At 41.7% G+C, this 17,680-nt stretch overlaps 1 long non-coding RNA gene across 1 annotated transcript in view; it reads left to right on the forward strand.

The window, feature by feature from the left end:
• LOC133608362 (uncharacterized) overlaps window positions 1–1,190 on the forward strand; it is a 237,271-nt gene extending 236,081 nt beyond the window's left edge. The window contains exon 4 of the long non-coding RNA XR_012050496.1: window positions 723–1,190. This is a non-coding gene — a long non-coding RNA (uncharacterized lncRNA). The remainder of the gene's footprint in view (window positions 1–722) is intronic.
• Window positions 1,191–17,680: the final 16,490 nt, after the last annotated feature.

Below are 17,680 nucleotides of genomic sequence, written 5' to 3' on the forward strand. Positions count from 1 at the left end.
ATCCTTTTCAACTTATATTCAATTGAATAGACTGCAAAGACAAGATAATTAATGTTTGAACTGAGAAACTTTTTTTTTTTTGCAAATTATCATTAACTTAGAATGTAATGGCAGCAACGCATTGCAAAAAAGTTGGCACAGGGGCATTTTTACCACTGTGTTACATGGCCTTTCCTTTTAACAAAACTCAGTAAATGTTTGGGAACTGAGGAGACCAATTTTTGAAGCTTTTCAGGTGGAATTCTTTCCCATTCTTGCTTGATGTACAGCTTAAGTTGTTCAACAGTCCGGGGTCTCCGTTGTGGTATTTTAGGCTTCATAATGTACCACACATTTTCAATGGGAGCCAGGTCTGGACTACATGCAGGCCAGTCTAGTACCCGCACTCTTATACTATGAAGCCACGCTGTTATAACACGTGGCTTGGCATTGTATTGCAGAAATAAGCAGGGGCGTCCATGATAACGTCCACATTTTCCAAAAACTATTTGAAATGTGGACTCGTCAGACCACAGAACACTTTTCCACTTTGCATCAGTCCATCTTAGATGAGCTCAATCCCAGCAAAGCCGGCGGCGTTTCTGGGTGTTGTTGATAAATGGCTTTCGCTTTGCATGGTAGAGGTTTAAACTATTTGTTTATATTCAACAAATAGTTTTCAACACTGAAAAGGTGTGTTATTGTTTGTGTTATGACGTCATCTTTTTGTTTGCTCACTGCAGGTGCTCCGGGTTGAAAATGCACTTCTGTTCCGTTCCTTCCACCGAAGGTAAAACCGTCAATGGCAATTCTACTTGTATATATTCTTCATTCATCACTCCAAGCAACGTTTGTAAGTTTAACAGTATAACTGAAACAATTCATATTTACTAACCCGACACATGTGTGATGTCTGTAGGAGCGTTTTCATGCATGTGTGTCGTTAGCATTAGCATATATGCTAAATTGTTTACAAATTCACCAAAACGTCACAGTGGAGTTATTGAGTCGGTTTAGCCGATTGGAGGGCTAGCTTCCGCAGCTGGTGGGTCCATGACGATGACTTCTGTTTTGTTTGATCCACCGTTTTACTGCCGTGTGACAAGCACCGTTTGGAAACAATTGGGATATTTTAATAAACATTTACAAAATGTATTCTAATATTTGGTGGCTTTAACACCGGTGTGCTCTATCACCTGGAATTTACGATAATTTATATGCCGAATAATATATTGTCACATATATATCAATATATGGATTTTTTGCCATATTGCCTATCCCTAAAGTTGACCAAATAATTTGAAAACGGATGACAATTGTGTCATTTTCTGGCCATTTGTACAGCTAAAAACGTAAAAGGACTTAATTGCAACTGTGTGTAACATGGACATTTTTGCCAGCGAGTATGGCCGTGGGGGGGTTACATGGAAACCTCAGTCCCTGGCACCTTAAGAGTTGGCATCATGGCATCATGCTGACAGCTTGGGTGTTTAGCTCGTTGGCTAACGCGCTCAACTGTCAGTCAGGGGACCGAGGTTTGAGCCCGAGGCAGGTTAGACTTGAAATGACTGCGTGTAATTCACACCGCTCTTATCAGTCGGTTAATTTGTGAACTGCACTGACACTGGACACAGATTCAGGTTATTTCCACTATTTGTATATCCCCCAAATCAATGAAAACATAATTTGTATTTTCACACTGACTTTTTTGTAGCATTATTATTTCAACTAGAAAGGATCTCTTTTAAACTGCTCTTATAAGTTTTTTCTGTGTTGCTATCCTGGGTAGTGTGTCATAGTATTACACCATGCCCTGAACTGGGATTTTCACAATAAAACTTAACACCCAATTGGCCCACCCTGTTATATTAAAGGCAATTATCCCAGTCTGTTTAATTGTCACATTAATATTTGACATGATTGCGCTGATTGTCGACACGCATGTAATTATCTAACTGCAGAATTTTGAGTTTTCTACACTTGTCAGGTGTGTGGTCTACATCTCATGTATTTATGTATTTATATATGATGTAAGTATATATGTAATGTAGTAACAAGCACATTTATAATACGATTTACTAGGGGTGTAACGGTACACAAAAAATTTGGTTCGGTACATACCTCGGTTTAGAGGTCACGGTTCGGTTCATTTTCGGTACAGTAAGAAAACAACAAAATATAAATTTTTTGGTTATTTATTTACCAAATTTGTAAACAATGGCTTTATCCTTTTAACATTGGGAACACTATAATAATTCTGCCCACGTTAATCAACATTAAACTGTTTAAAAAGTTGTTGCTCAGATTAAATAAAATGACAAAACTTTTTATCTACATATAAAAAGTGCAACATTAAACGGTTTCAAGTCAACTCATCATGCTTAATTTGTTACAGCATTTGAGAAGCCTGTAGTTGATTTGTATTATGTAAATGTTATATTTTTATCAACATGTGATAGCAGGGACCCTGCCATTCAAAACTAGGCTGCTACATTACTAATGTTTAATGTAACTACCTACTCAGTGGCCTAGTGGTTAGAGTGTCCGCCCTGAGATCGGTAGGTTGTGAAATAATGCACTTTGTGACTTCAATAATAAATATAGCAGTGCCATGTTGGCATTTTTTTCCATAACTTGAGTTGATTTATTTTGAAAAACCTTGTTACATAGTTTAATACATCCAGCGGGGCATCACAACAAAATTAGGCATAATAATGTGTTAATTCCGGTATCGGTTGATATCGGAATCAGTATAAGAGTTGGACAATATCGGAATATCGGCAAAAAAGCCATTATCGGACATCTCTAGTCGTGAGTTCAAACCCCGGCCGAGTCATACCAAAGACTAATAAAATGGGACCCATTTCCTCCTTGCTTGGCATTCAGCATCAAGGGTTGGAATTGGGGGTTAAATCACCAAAAATGATTCCCGGGCACGGCACCGCTGCTGCCCACTGCTCCCCTCACCTCCCAGGGAGTGGAACAAGGGGATGGGTCAAATGCAGAGGACACATTTCACCACACCTAGTGTGTGTGTGACAATCATTGGTACTTTAACTTTAGCTTTAACTGTAGCTGAAAAAATAGTAAAATAGCAATAGGAGAGACTATTCATCCCTGGACACCATGTAGGCTTAATGATGCACTTACATTATTATATCAACTATCAGAGACAGAAACTCTTCATTTAACATAATGTCCTTTTTTGCTGCTTCAACACAGCTCAATCAACACAGAAAAAGGTAAAGTGAAATAACAGACAGACAGGGCTTTGCTGTCCGTAACACACACACACACACACCGCAAAATGAGCTAACGTTACGCTAAAAGCTATTTAGCCTTCACCTCAAGCCAGGGCTGCGAGCGAGCTGAGCTGTCGTTTACGTTTAAGTCACTGCTGATTGGCTGTTACCGCTCTGTTTGTAACCAATCAGATGGTTGTGTGGGTGGGACAATGCTGGGTGCTGTGTAGAGTACTGACACAGGCAGAGACAGAATGAAGCGGAGCAGCTGTTAAGACTTTAGCTTAGGCGGCTACTTAACATGTTCGTGTGGAAACCCGTTCGGTACACCTCCGAACCGAACCGAAACCCCCGTACCGAAACGGTTCAATACAAATACACTTACCGTTGCACCCCTACGAATTACGTATTTTCCTCATTTTAAGCATACACCGCGCATCAATTTCAAAAACGCATCACAACGTTCGCTTTTTTTTTTTAACAACATCACTGATTATTACTCACTGCAGACTTAATGACAGCCAACAAACATAATAAAACACTTACTGTACAATGTCTGCTGACATAAGGGTACCGACTGATAGAATCGTGTTACATTCCCATTTACGTTTGTAGATGAAGAATGATTCATGATCGTCGTGAAGTAAAGGGGACTGGGACCAGGCGTCTTTTCGTGTCTTTCTTGCCATTCCTGGGTCTAAATTGGCTGTCAAAGTGTAGCAACTTGTCAGAATACATCCCCATCCTTCTACCAGCCAGGTGAGAGCCATGATTTATGAGCTACAATAAACTTACACAAGCAAGAAAGCAAAGAAGCAGCTTACCACTCGATGATGGTTACATAGGTACACACGCTAGTGACCACGGCGCCGCTATAAATAGTCTGTCTGTGTTAGCGCTTATAATAACAATATCACTAATACTTGGTTAATATTCACGTCACGAAATGTAAATGGAGTATTGTTGGCGCTTTATGGATGCTTATTTATTGGGTTTTATGAGTTAAATAGAGTACCTCCCATTGGCTCCGACATTTATTTACATTTATGAGTTTTTTTTTAAATACACCTGTCGTCATGCTTTTCATGATGATCGTGAACGATAGGCACAATAAAAATTAGAAAAAAGCAGTTCCCCTTTAAAGGTAGTCTCTGTTGCCTGGATCGCGCTTCAGTATAGCCCAGAAAAGTTAAAAGTACCACTGATAGTCACACACACACAAGGTGTGGTGAAATTACCCTCTGCATTTGACCCATCCCCTTTGTTCCAAATCCTGGGAGGTGAGGGGAGCAGTGAGCAGCAGGGGTGGCCGCGCTCGGGAATCATTTTGGTGATTTAACCCCCAATTCCAACCCTTGATGCTGAATGCCAAGCAGGGAGGTAATGGGTCCCATTGTATTAGTCTTTGGTATGACTCGGCCGGGGTTTGAACTCACGACTAGAGATGTCCGATAATGGCTTTTTTGCCGATATTCCGATATTGTCCAACTCTTAATTACCGATTCCGATATCAACCGATACCGGAATTAACACATTATTATGCCTAATTTTGTTGTGATGCCCCGCTGGATGTATTAAACTATGTAACAAGGTTTTTCAAAATAAGTCAACTCAAGTTATGGAAAAAAATGCCAACATGGCACTGCCATATTTATTATTGAAGTCACAAAGTGCATTATTTTTTTTGAACATACCTCAAAACAGCAGCTTGGAATTTGGGACATGCTCTCCCTGAGAGAGCATGAGGAGATTGAGGTGGGCGCGGTTGGGCGGGGTTAAGGTGGGGGGTAGGGAGGGGGTAGCGGGGGGTGTATATTGTAGCGTCCCGGAAGAGTTAGTGCTGCAAGGGGTTCTGGGTATTTGTTCTGTTGTGTTTATGTGTTACGGTGTGGATGTTCTCCCGAAATGTGTTTGACATTCTTGTTTGGTGTGGGTTCACAGTGTGGCGCATATCTGTAACAGTGTTAAAGTTGTTTATACGGCCACCCTCATTGTGACCTGTATGGCTGTTGACCAAGTATGCATGCATTCACTTGTGTGTGTGAAAAGCCGTAGATATTATGTGACTGGGCCGGCACGCAAAGGCAGTGCCTTTAAGGTTTATTGGCGCTCTGTGCTTCTCCCTACATCCGTGTACCACTCCGTACAGCGGCGTTTTAAAAAGTCGTAAATTTTACTTTTTGAAACCGATACCGATAATTTCCGATATTACATTTTAAAGCATTTATCGGCCGATAATATTGGCAGTCCGATATTATCGGACATCTCTACTCACGACCTACCGATCTCAAGGCGGACACTCAAACCACAAGGCCACTATTTGTACGCTTCATATGAACAACATGACAAAACGCCACAGGTTGGACCATGTATACCATACATGTGAAGGGGAAATGAGTGTGTCCATGGTTACAGCCGGCAAACACGCAAAACCTCTTTTAAATAAGGCGGTCTGCACCAATTTTGTACATGCAGTCTTATTAGATCACCCGCAATTAGTAGACACCATTCTATTGTTTGCACCCGCTATTTAGCACGTGGTATTTGGATCCAATAGTTCAGGGCGTAAGTAGTGTAAAAGCATTAAAGGGGAACATTATCACCAGACCTATGTAAGCGTCAATATATACCTTGATGTTGCAGAAAAAAGACCATATATTTTTTTAACCGATTTCCGAACTCTAAATGGGTGAATTTTGGCGAATTAAACGCCTTTCTATTATTCGCTCTCGGAGCGATGTTGTGACGTCACATCGGGAAGCAATCCGCCATTTTCTCAAACACATTACAAACACCGAGTCAAATCAGCTCTGTTATTTTCCGTTTTTTTCGACTGTACCTTGGAGACATCATGCCTCGTCGGTGTGTTGTCGGAGGGTGTAACAACACGAACAGGGACAGATTCAAGTTGCACCAGTGGCCCAAAGATGCGAAAGTGGCAAGAAATTGGACGTTTCAAAGAAGATGCATTTCCAACTGGACTGGACAGATCAGCTTTCAGGAAAAGAAAGCGGATGAGGGTATGTCTACAGAATATGTTAATTGATGAAAACTGGGCTGTCTGCACTCTCAAAGTGCATGTTGTTGCCAAATGTATTTCATATGCTGTAAACCTAGTTCATAGTTGTTAGTTTCCTTTAATGCCAAACAAACACATACCAATCGTTGGTTAGAAGGCGATCGCCGAATTCGTCCTCGCTTTCTCCCGTGTCGCTGGCTGTCGTGTCGTTTTCGTCGGTTTTGCTTGCATACGGTTCAAACCGATACTTCAGACCTATCTCTAATCTTCCATACATTTCCAAAATATTAGAGAAGGTTGTCTACAGTCAGTTGTTGCCCTTCTTAGAGGATAATGGTATCACTGAGCTGTTCCAGTCCGGTTTTAAAGCCCTCCACAGCACAGAGTCAGCGCTTCTAAAAGTTTTTAACGATATCCTCCTGTCCACTGATTCTGGTAAATATGTTGTCCTGGTGCTTTTAGATCTGTCTGCTGCGTTCGACACCGTCGACCACGCCACCTTAATCACTCGTCTTGAGAACTGTGTGGGCATTAAGGGCGCCGCCCTCAACTGGTTCCGGTCGTACCTAACCGACAGGAGTTTTTGTGTAAAAGTAGACAGTTTTATGTCGTCCACAGCTCCTTTACCACATGGGGTCCCCCAGGGCTCAATCCTTGCCCCAATTTTATTTGCGCTTTACCTTCTCCCCCTTGGTTCTATTTTTAGGAAGTACAGTATTGCATTTCATTTTTATGCCGATGATTGCCAGATTTATTTTCCCATGGCACAAAATAACACGGTTCAACGTCTTATTGACTGCCTGCACGACATCAAAGTCTGGCTTTCAGCTAACTTCCTGAGCCTAAATGAAGATAAAACAGAAGTTATGTTGTTCGGTCCAAGTCGCTCTCCCTCCCCCAACGTTGACCTCGGCACTCTGATCCCGTATCTCAGCGACTCTGTCACAAACCTGGGGGTAAAGTTTGACTCAGATTTTAAATTCGAAAAACAAATCAGCAGCGTCGTTCAAAAAAGCTTTTATCAATTACGCCAAATAGCGAAAGTGAAACCGCTTCTATCAAGACATGATCTTGAGAAATTAATCCACGCTTTTATCTCGACTCGTCTTGACTACTGCAATGCCCTGTATGTTGGCATTAGCCAGGCCTCCCTCGCCCGCCTGCAGCTCGTGCAGAACTCTGCTGCTCGTCTGCTAACACAGACCCGCAGACGTGAGCACATCACCCCTATTTTAGCGTCCCTTCACTGGCTCCCTGTGCGTTACCGAATACATTTTAAACTCCTTTTATTTGTTTTTAAATGTCTAAACAACCTCGCGCCAACCTATCTCTCCGACCTCCTTCAGCCTTACTGCCCCACCCGATCCTTAAGATCAGCCGATCAGCTGCTGTTGACGGTCCCTGACACAAGGCTGAAGCTTAGAGGTGACAGAGCTTTCGCCGTTGCTGCTCCCAAGCTCTGGAACGACCTACCCCTGAGTGTTAGACAAGCCTCCTCTCTTCCTGTTTTTAAATCTCTCTTAAAAACATACTTTTATTCCATGGCTTTTAACACTGAGTGATATCCATCCTGCAATGGCGCCCCATAATACACCTGCTGTGATCATGTTTTTATGTTTTTATGTTTTTATTAATTCTATTTTAATTATTTATTTTTTTATCGTGTTCTGTTTGTGTTGTGTTGTGTTTGCTCGGTACTCGTTTTATCTTTTAACCTGTTCATTGTACAGCACTTTGGCTACCCCTGTGGTAAATTTTAAATGTGCTCTATAAGTAAAGTTGATTTGATTTGATTTGGTTTGATATGGCTCAATAGCTTCAGTTTCTACTTCAATTTCGTTTTCGCTACCTGCCTCCACACTACAACCATCCGTTTCAATACATGCGTAATCTGTTGAATCGCTTAAGCCGCTGAAATCCGAGTCTGAATCCGAGCTAATGTCGCTATACCTTGCTGTTCTATGCGTCATGTTTGTTTGTATTGGCATCACTGTGTGACGTCACAGGAAAATGGACGGGTGTATATAACGATGGTTAAAATCAGGCACTTTGAAGCTTTTTTTAGGGATATTGCGTGATGGGTAAAATTTTGAAAAAAACTTTGAAAAATAAAATAAGCCACTGGGAACTGATTTTTAATGGTTTAAACCCTTCTGAAATTGTGATAATGTTCCCCTTTAAAGCATACACCCACCAAGGTGTGGCATGCATCAGGTGAACATGACATTTCTATTCCATTCCCACGTGCTATCAGTCAGCTTGTCCATCACTTGCCACATAAACCGCTTTTAGGCCCATCAAGAGTTGAGGTGCGTCCCCCCCCCTCTCGGTGGGGTTTACCTTGTCATCCTTTATTTGACAAGAGGGGATTCCCAAAGTGAATGACAGGTGAGGAGAAGAAGGAGAAAAAGAAGGTTTTTAAGGGAGAAAGGATGCTCTTGTGGTGTTTACTCAGCTCTTCAGCAGTGGGCAGACAACAATGAGCGAGTGCAGGCAGCCATTGCAAGGAGATGACAAGAGATGAAGATGAATGAGGGGCCCACTCCACAAGATAAGAGCGTTCCTTCACTCTTCTTTTTGTGTGTGTGTGTGTGTGTGTGTGTGTGTGTGCAGCTCTCTTGCCATGAGGAGGCGACCAGGCGGCTAAGCTAAGCACACGTCATTTACAAGTCAACATTTCCTACATTCATTGTTTTATGAAGATGTCGAGAAAAAAACGCTCCTTCCCTCCAAAGACGATGTTGGGCTTTTTTCATTATTTCACCCTTGAAATTTCTGATTACAAACCAGACAACTTTCTTTTCTTTCTCTCTCTCTTTTTTTTTTTTTTAATTTTCTCTTTTGTCTGCCTTCAAGTGGCTGACAGTCTGCCCCAGCAACCAGGCCTTTTAATCAATCACCCAGATAATCAAATGTCATTGGCTATCTGCTCCATGTAATTACTTTTGCAATTAAAAATCAATCTCCAGTCACCTCGTCTAATTAGAGGGATGGGCAGATCTTCATCTGGATTGATTTGATAATGCACATTGACTCCAAATGCCATAACGTGGCCATATTCCTTCATTTCCATGCCGTGGGGCAACACAACAAATAGCCAGGGATCGTGGGAGCGTGTGGACGAGTCTTGGAAAGGTTTTACCCTGTTTGTAATAGCAACACTTGAATGTATGACAACTTGGAGACAACGATGTCAGCATTTAGGCTGGGGATAAAGTCCCAATTGTGATGTATGTTTACATGTTTACTTGACCCACTTCCTGGGAAACTTATCAAGGAGCTTTTTGTATTATTAGGTCCATCAGTGCTAAATATTATAAACTTATCACTTTCCTCTGGCACTGTTCCCCTAGCATTCAAGAAAGCGGTTATTCATCCTCTGCTCAAAAGACCTAACCTTGATCCTGACCTCATGGTAAACTACCGACCGGTGTCCCACCTTCCCTTTATTTCGAAAATCCTCGAAAAAATTGTCGCACAGCAGCTAAATGAACACTTAGTGTCTAACAATCTCTGTGAACCTTTTCAATCCGGTTTCAGGGCAAATCACTCTACGGAGACAGCCCTCGCAAAAATGACTAATGATCTACTGCTAACGATGGATTCTGATGCGTCATCTATGTTGCTGCTTCTTGATCTTAGCGCTGCTTTCGATACCGTCGATCATAATATTTTATTAGAGCGTATCAAAACACGTATTGGTATGTCAGACTTAGCTTTGTCGTGGTTTAACTCTTATCTTACTGACAGGATGCAATGCGTCTCCCATAATAATGTGACCTCGGACTATGTTAAGGTAACGTGCGGAGTCCCTCAGGGTTCGGTTCTTGGCCCTGCACTCTTTAGTATTTACATGCTGCCGCTAGGCGACATCATACGCAAATACGGTGTTAGCTTTCATTGTTATGCTGATGACACCCAACTCTACATGCCCCTAAAGCTGACCAACACGCCGGATTGTAGTCAGCTGGAGGCGTGTCTTAATGAAATTAAACAATGGATGTCCGCTAACTTCTTGCAACTCAACGCCAAGAAAACGGAAATGCTGATTATCGGTCCTGCTAAACACCGACATTTATTTAATAATACCACCTTAACATTTGACAACCAAACAATTACACAAGGCGAATCAGTAAAGAATCTGGGTATTATCTTCGACCCAACTCTCTCGTTTGAATCACACATTAAGAGTGTTACTAAAACGGCCTTCTTTCATCTCCGTAATATCGCTAAAATTCGTTCTATTTTATCCACTAGCGACGCTGAGATCATTATTCATGCGTTCGTTACGTCTCGTCTCGACTAACGTATTATTTTCGGGTCTCCCTATGTCTAGCATTAAAAAATTACAGTTGGTACAAAATGCGGCTGCTAGACTTTTGACAAGAACAAGAAAGTTTGATCATATTACGCCTATACTGGCTCACCTGCACTGGCCTCCTGTGCACTTAAGAAGTGACTTTAAGGTTTTACTACTTACGTATAAAATACTACACGGTCTAGCTCCGTCCTATCTTGTCGATTGCATTGTACCATATGTCCCGGCAAGAAATCTGCGTTCAAAGAACTCCGGCTTATTAGTGATTCCCAGAGCCCAAAAAAAGTCTGCGGGCTATAGAGCGTTTTCTATTCGGGCTCCAGTACTATGGAATGCCCTCCCGGTAACAATTAGAGATGCTACCTCAGTAGAAGCATTTAAGTCCCATATTAAAACTCATTTGTATACTCTAGCCTTTAAATAGCCCCCCTGTTAGACCAGTTGATCTGCCGTTTCTTTTCTTTTCTCCTCTGCTCCCCTTTTCCTTGAGGGGGGGGGGCACAGGTCCGGTGGCCATGGATGAAGTGCTGGCTGTCCAGAGTCGGGACCCGGGGTGGACCGCTCGCCTGTGCATCGGCTGGGAACATCTCTACGCTGCTGACCCGTCTCCGCTCGGGATGGTGTCCTGCTGGCCCCACTATGGACTGGACTCTTACTATTATGTTGGATCCACTATGGCCTGGACTCTCACAATATTATGTCAGACCCACTCGACATCCATTGCTTTCGGTCTCCCCTAGAGGGGGGGGAGTTACCCACATATGCGGTCCTCTCCAAGGTTTCTCATAGTCATTCACATCGACGTCCCACTGGGGTGAGTTTTTCCTTGCCCATATGTGGGCTTTGTACCGAGGATGTCGTTGTGGCTTGTGCAGCCCTTTGAGACACTTGTGATTTAGGGCTATATAAATAAAGATTGATTGATGATTGATGGTATAGGCAGTGATGGGCAAGCTACTTGGGAAATGTAGTAAGCTGAGCTACAAGTTACTCTCGATTAAATGTTGTCACGACTGGGACCATGGCTTGGTTTGTTCTCCCGAGGTGCAAGTGAATTGGACCAGATGTGGCGTGAAGGTGAATACATGGTTTATTTAAACACTATAACTACAAAAAAAGTACAAACGAAAAGCGCGCACAGTGGCGGAAAAAACGACTTGGCTATGAAAACAAATACGTGCACAAAGGCAGAAACTATGAACAACAAAAAACACTAACTGTGGCTTAATAAACAAAAACTCACTTGGCATGGAACCGGCATGAAAAAAGAGCAGCAAGGGTCTTAAGGGTGTGTGGAGAGTGTGCAGAAGCATAAATGTGGGATGTCACCAGAAAGACAAACTGAAAACAATGAACTTAAATACTAAAGACATGATTAACGAAAACAGGTGCGTGACTCAAAACGTGAAACAGGTGCGTGACGTGACAGGTGAAAACTAATGGGTTGCTATGGTGACAAACAAGAGTGCACAATGAGTCCAAACGTGGAACAGGTGAAACTAATGGGTAATCATGGAAACAAGACAAGGGAGTGAAAAGCCAGAAACTAAAGAGTCCAATAACTAAAAAAAACATGACTAAAACAAAACATGATTACACAGACATGACAAATGTAGCTAAGCTACGGGGGGAAGCTATCCTCCGTAGCAACTACACTACGGGCCACACAGCAAAAGTAGCTTGCTACTGAAGTTTATTCCTAGTCTTGTCGCCCCTTCCAGGGCAGAAGGGCAACGCGGCTGCATAGCTGGATCAAAAGAGACGTCTTTGCTGAACCAAAAGTTGCTTTATTACAAGTAGGGATGTCCCGATCCGATATTTGGATCGGATCGGCTGCCGATATTTGCCAAAAATTGTGTATCGGCAAGGCATGGGAAAATGCCGATCCAGATCCAGTTTTAAAAAAAACTCCGGTCCGTGTTTTCCAACGCACCGATTTAAATAATACATTCCACTTTTCTGCTGCTCCCTATTTTCCGTTCCGCATTTTCCAGCCCACCTTCAACACATCCACAGGTCTGTGAATTCTCACGCAGTTGCTTTTAGCTGCTGGCATTACACGACAGGCTCTTCTCACTCTTTCCTGTGTCTCCCTCTCACAGACAGCAAGCGCACCTTCTTACACACGTCACATACTGTCACGACACACGTCACATACTGTCACGTCATACTTCACATACGTATACGTCCTCCCCGAGCAGAGAGGTAGCAGCATGGCTAACGTTAGCTGTGATGCTAGCGCAGCCGTGTGACCAACGCTCCCTCTAAGGTGCGCGCCTGTGCAATTGCGCACTGTTTAAGCATCCTCTGCGCATAGCAATTATATGCCACGCACAAAATCTAATACAAAAATAAGCGCATAACAATTTTCGACACACGGACACGACAGAGAAAACAGTTTTCGTTATCATTGTTCAAATATTGTAACGTCTGTCGAGACGCTTATCTCCATTCGGTGCCACACGCCCACACCATCAAAATGCCGAGGCAAACATTTCCACATCAACACCGTATGAAAAAATGTGTGATTTTTTTAGTTGTGATTTCCTTCTCTGCATGAAAGTTTAAAAGTAGCATATATTAATGCAGTATGAAGAAGAATGTTTTAATGTAGACATGCAAGCCTTGAAAGAAAATTTTGAAAATCAAGAGTACATTTCCTGCAAATGGGTGCATTTCTACCCTATATTTTAACTTTAGATTTATTCTCATATCAAACTCTTTTGGCTGTCTTTTTGACACTTACATCCGGCGCCCCCCTCCACACCCTGGATTATAAATAATGTAAATAATTAAATGTGATTATCTTGTGTGATGACTGTATTATGATGATAGTATATATCTGTATCATGAATCAATTTAAGTGGAAACCGACTTAAACAAGTTGAAAAACTTATTTGGGTGTTACCATTTAGTGGTCAATTGTACGGAATATGTACTTCACTGTGCAACCTACTAATAAAAGTCTCAATCAATCAATCAAAACACATAGAATCATCATACTGCTGTGATTATATGCATCAAGTGTTCATTCAAGGCTAAGGCAAAATATCGAGATATATATTGTGTATCGCAATATGGCCTTAAAATATCGCAATATTAAAAAAAGGCCATATCGCCCAGCCCTAGTTTCAATGATGCCATTTCTGTTTGTCATGTATAATTTTGTCTATTTTGTGTTTATCCTTGAATAAACAGGTCAGTTTCTTGTTACCAACCATTGTGTATTATTCAAACTCCCCTAATTCAGCTGGCTAGTTGTTATCAAGAGTACTAAAACCCTTTTCAACATGATTCTGACAACTAAGTAGGCTAAATAACTTTAAACTTTAATACATGCTCGGATAGGCCAGTATCGGTATCGGTCAGTATCGGTATCGGATCGGAAATGCAAAAACAATATCGGTATCGGATCGGAAGTGCAAAAACCTGGATCGGGACATCCCTAATTACAAGCGAGCGTCATTTAAACGGGTCTGCAGTACCCGGAGGAATCTAAGTTAAAAAAAAAAATGGAGTACTCCTCACTTGGAGTAGCCAAACCATCAGTTTCATATTCCTCCTTCTTGTCTCCGTGTGTGTCAGGAGAGCACATATTGACCATATAAGGAGATGTTCATGTGTAAGTGTCTGGAAAACAACTGCTTTAAGTCATAGTTCAAATGTTGGCTTTGAGCCATACTTGCCAACCTTCCCGAATTTTCCGGGAGATTCACGAATTTCAGTATATCTCCCGAAAATCTCCCGGGACAACCATTCTCCCGATTTCCAGCCGGACAACAATATTGGGGGCGTGCCTTAAAGGCACTACCTTTAGCGTCCTCTCTCACCTGAAAAGAAGACGATTATATATGTGTCCGTTATCCATAGGGTTATCTATAACCCATAAAGTAGGCAAGCACGGAGCTATTTCTCAGCGTGTTTTTATTCCAGCCGGCACGTTAATACACTGACACACAACATCCGGATTCCCATCATGCATTGCTTCAAAACTACGGCAAGTAGTAATGTCCAAAAACATGTATTTTTCGGACTATAAGGCACACTTAAATTCCTTTCGTTTTCTCAAAACTCGACAGTGCGTCTAATAATCGGAATAATTTTGGTTGTGCTTACCAACCTCAAAGCTATTTTATTTGGTACATGGTGAAATGATACGTGTGACCAGTAGATGACAGTCTCACATAAGAGATACATGTAGACTGCAATATGACTCAAGTAAACAACACCAACATTTTATATGTTACATTGAAAATATAGAACATTACACACGGCGCGCAAAAATCTATCAAAATGTTTTAGTACGACTTTGGTAAGCTATGAAGCCGCACCGCTTGATGGATTGTACTGTGCTTCAATATACGAGTATTATTATAATGTGTGTATAAAGTAAGACATATTATCTGGCGTTTTGTTTCGCAATATTATACAAAAGCAACTTTTCTTACCTTCTGGTACCTGCTGATCTGTATTTGGGATCTGCATAAGTCCTGAAAATGTGCGCGCATCCGCCTTTGTAGTCCGTGACGACACCGTAGTCGATAAGCTTCTTCTTGTTAGGGGACATTCATCCTTCGCTGTTGCCATTTCTAATATAAAGTAGTGTAAAGTTCTTACTTATATCTGTCAGTAAACTTGCCATGAAAAAGGGCTAAAACATACCGGTGTAGGGAGTTTATATTATTTACCCAAGGAACGTTAGTTATTAGAGAGTCCCGGTCGGACGTTTTTTCACGGGACACATTTCCGGCGTTGTTATTGCACTAGTGAGCCATGGATGAGGAGATGCTGCTCCATTCTTGATTTAAGTAAAGTCTGAATGTGATTAAAACAGTTAGCTCCATCTTTTGACACTTCTTCCACTCCCGTCCTTGCACGCTACACCGCTACAACAAAGATGACGGGGAGAAGACGCTGCCGAAGGTGAGCCACGTAAATAAGACCGCCCACAAAACGGCGCATCCTGAAGCGACTGTCAGAAAGCGGCTTGAAGATGATCTGTAAAACATAATCTATGCAACATTTTGACCAAAGAACCACCATTACATGTTATGTGGACCACAAGGAAGTGTTTTAAATGTAGAAAAAAAAAAATATATATGACCCCTTTAATGTGCCTTATAATGTGGTGCGCCTTTTGTATGAAAAAAGACCTGACTAGACCCGCTCATCGGCAGTGCGCCTTATAATCTGGTGCGCCCTATGGTCCGGAAAATGCGGTATTTGGATCTTGGTAAATCAGGCCCATAATATGTTATATTTTCTATATATAGTTTGATTGTTTTTTAATTGTTACATACAAATATAAGCAAGTAAATACAACATAATTGTTTATATTTGGTAGTATTAGGATTTGATAAAAGAAACTAATCTACTTAGCCAATTACGTTGTTTTCTAATGTACGCCTCATTTTTGGAACATGTTCAATCATTAGGTTAGAGCTCACAAGTTATGGTTTCACCAAATATTTTACAGACAGTTCAATCAATCAATCAAAGTTTATTTATATAGCCCTAAAACACGAGTGTCTCAAAGGGCTGCACAAGCCACAACTCAGATCCCACATCAGGGCAAGAAAAAAACTCCACCCAATGGGATACAATGAAAAACCTCGGAGGGGACCGCAGATGTGTGGAAAAATGGAACCCCCGGGCGACCGGTGTAATGGATGTCGAGTGGATCTAGTTAATAGTGTGAGAGTCCAGTCCATAGTGGGGCCAGCAAAAGATCATCTTGAGTGGAGACAGGTCAGAAGCGCAGAGTCGTCCCCAACTGATGAGTGGTCCACCTTGGGTCCCGACTTTGAACAGCTAGCGCTTCATTTGTGGTCACCGAATCCACGAAGGAGAGGGGGAAGAGCAGAAAAGAGACGGCAGATCAACTGGTCTAAAAGGGGGGTCTATTTAAAGGCTAGAGTATACAAATGAGTTTCAAGATGGGACTTACCGTATTTTTCGGACTATAAGTCGCAGTTTTTTTCATAGTTTGGCCGGGGGTGCGACTTATACTCAGGAGCGACTTATGTGTGAAATTATTAACACATTACCGTAAAATATCAAATAATGTTATTTAGCTCATTCACGTAAGAGACTAGACGTATAAGATTTCATGGGATTTAGCGATTAGGAGTGACAGATTGTTTGGTAAACGTATAGCATGTTCTATATGTTATAGTTATTTGAATGACTCTTACCAAAATATGTTACGTTAACATACCAGGCACGTTCTCAGTTGGTTATTTATGCCTCATATAACGTACACTTATTCAGCCTGTTGTTCACTATTCTTTATTTATTTTAAATTGCCTTTCAAATGTCTATTCTTGGTATTGAGTTTTATCAAATAAATTTCCCCCAAAAATGCGACTTATACTCCAGTGCGACTTATATATGTTTTTTTCCTTCTTTATTATGCATTTTCGGCCGGTGCGACTTATACTCTGAAAAATACGGTAAATGCTTCTACTGAGGTAGCATCTCTAACTGTTACCGGGAGGGCATTCCAGAGTACTGGAGCCCGAATAGAAAACGCTCTATAGCTCGCAGACTTTTTTTGGGCTCTGGGAATCACTAATAAGCCGGAGTTCTTTGAACGCGGATTTCTTGCCGGGACATATGGTACAATACAATCAGCAAGATAAGATGGAGTTAGACCGTGTAGTATTTTATACGTAAGTAGTAAAACCTTAAAGTCGCATCTTAAGTGCACAGGAAGCCAGTGCAGGTGAGCCAGTATAGGCGTAACTAGAGATGTCCGATAATGGCTTTTTTGCCGATATTCCGATATTGTCCAACTCTTAATTACCGATTCCGATATCAACCGATACCGATATATACAGTTGTGGAATTAACACATTATTATGCCTAATTTTGTTGTGATGCCCCGCTGGATGCATCAAACAATGTAACAAGGTTTTCCAAAATAAATCAACTCAAGTTATGGAAAAAAATGCCAACATGGCACTGCCATATTTATTATTGAAGTCACAAAGTGCATTCTTTTTTTTTATTATGCCTCAAAACAGAAGCTTGGAATTTTGGATATGCTCTCCCTGAGAGAGCATGAGGAGGTTGAGGTGGGCGAGGTTGAGGGGGTGCGGTTGAGGTGGGGGGGAGGGTTAG

The sequence above is a fragment of the Nerophis lumbriciformis genome, linkage group LG06, assembly GCF_033978685.3.
Source record: "Nerophis lumbriciformis linkage group LG06, RoL_Nlum_v2.1, whole genome shotgun sequence".
In the NCBI taxonomy this organism is placed as follows: domain Eukaryota; kingdom Metazoa; phylum Chordata; class Actinopteri; order Syngnathiformes; family Syngnathidae; genus Nerophis; species Nerophis lumbriciformis.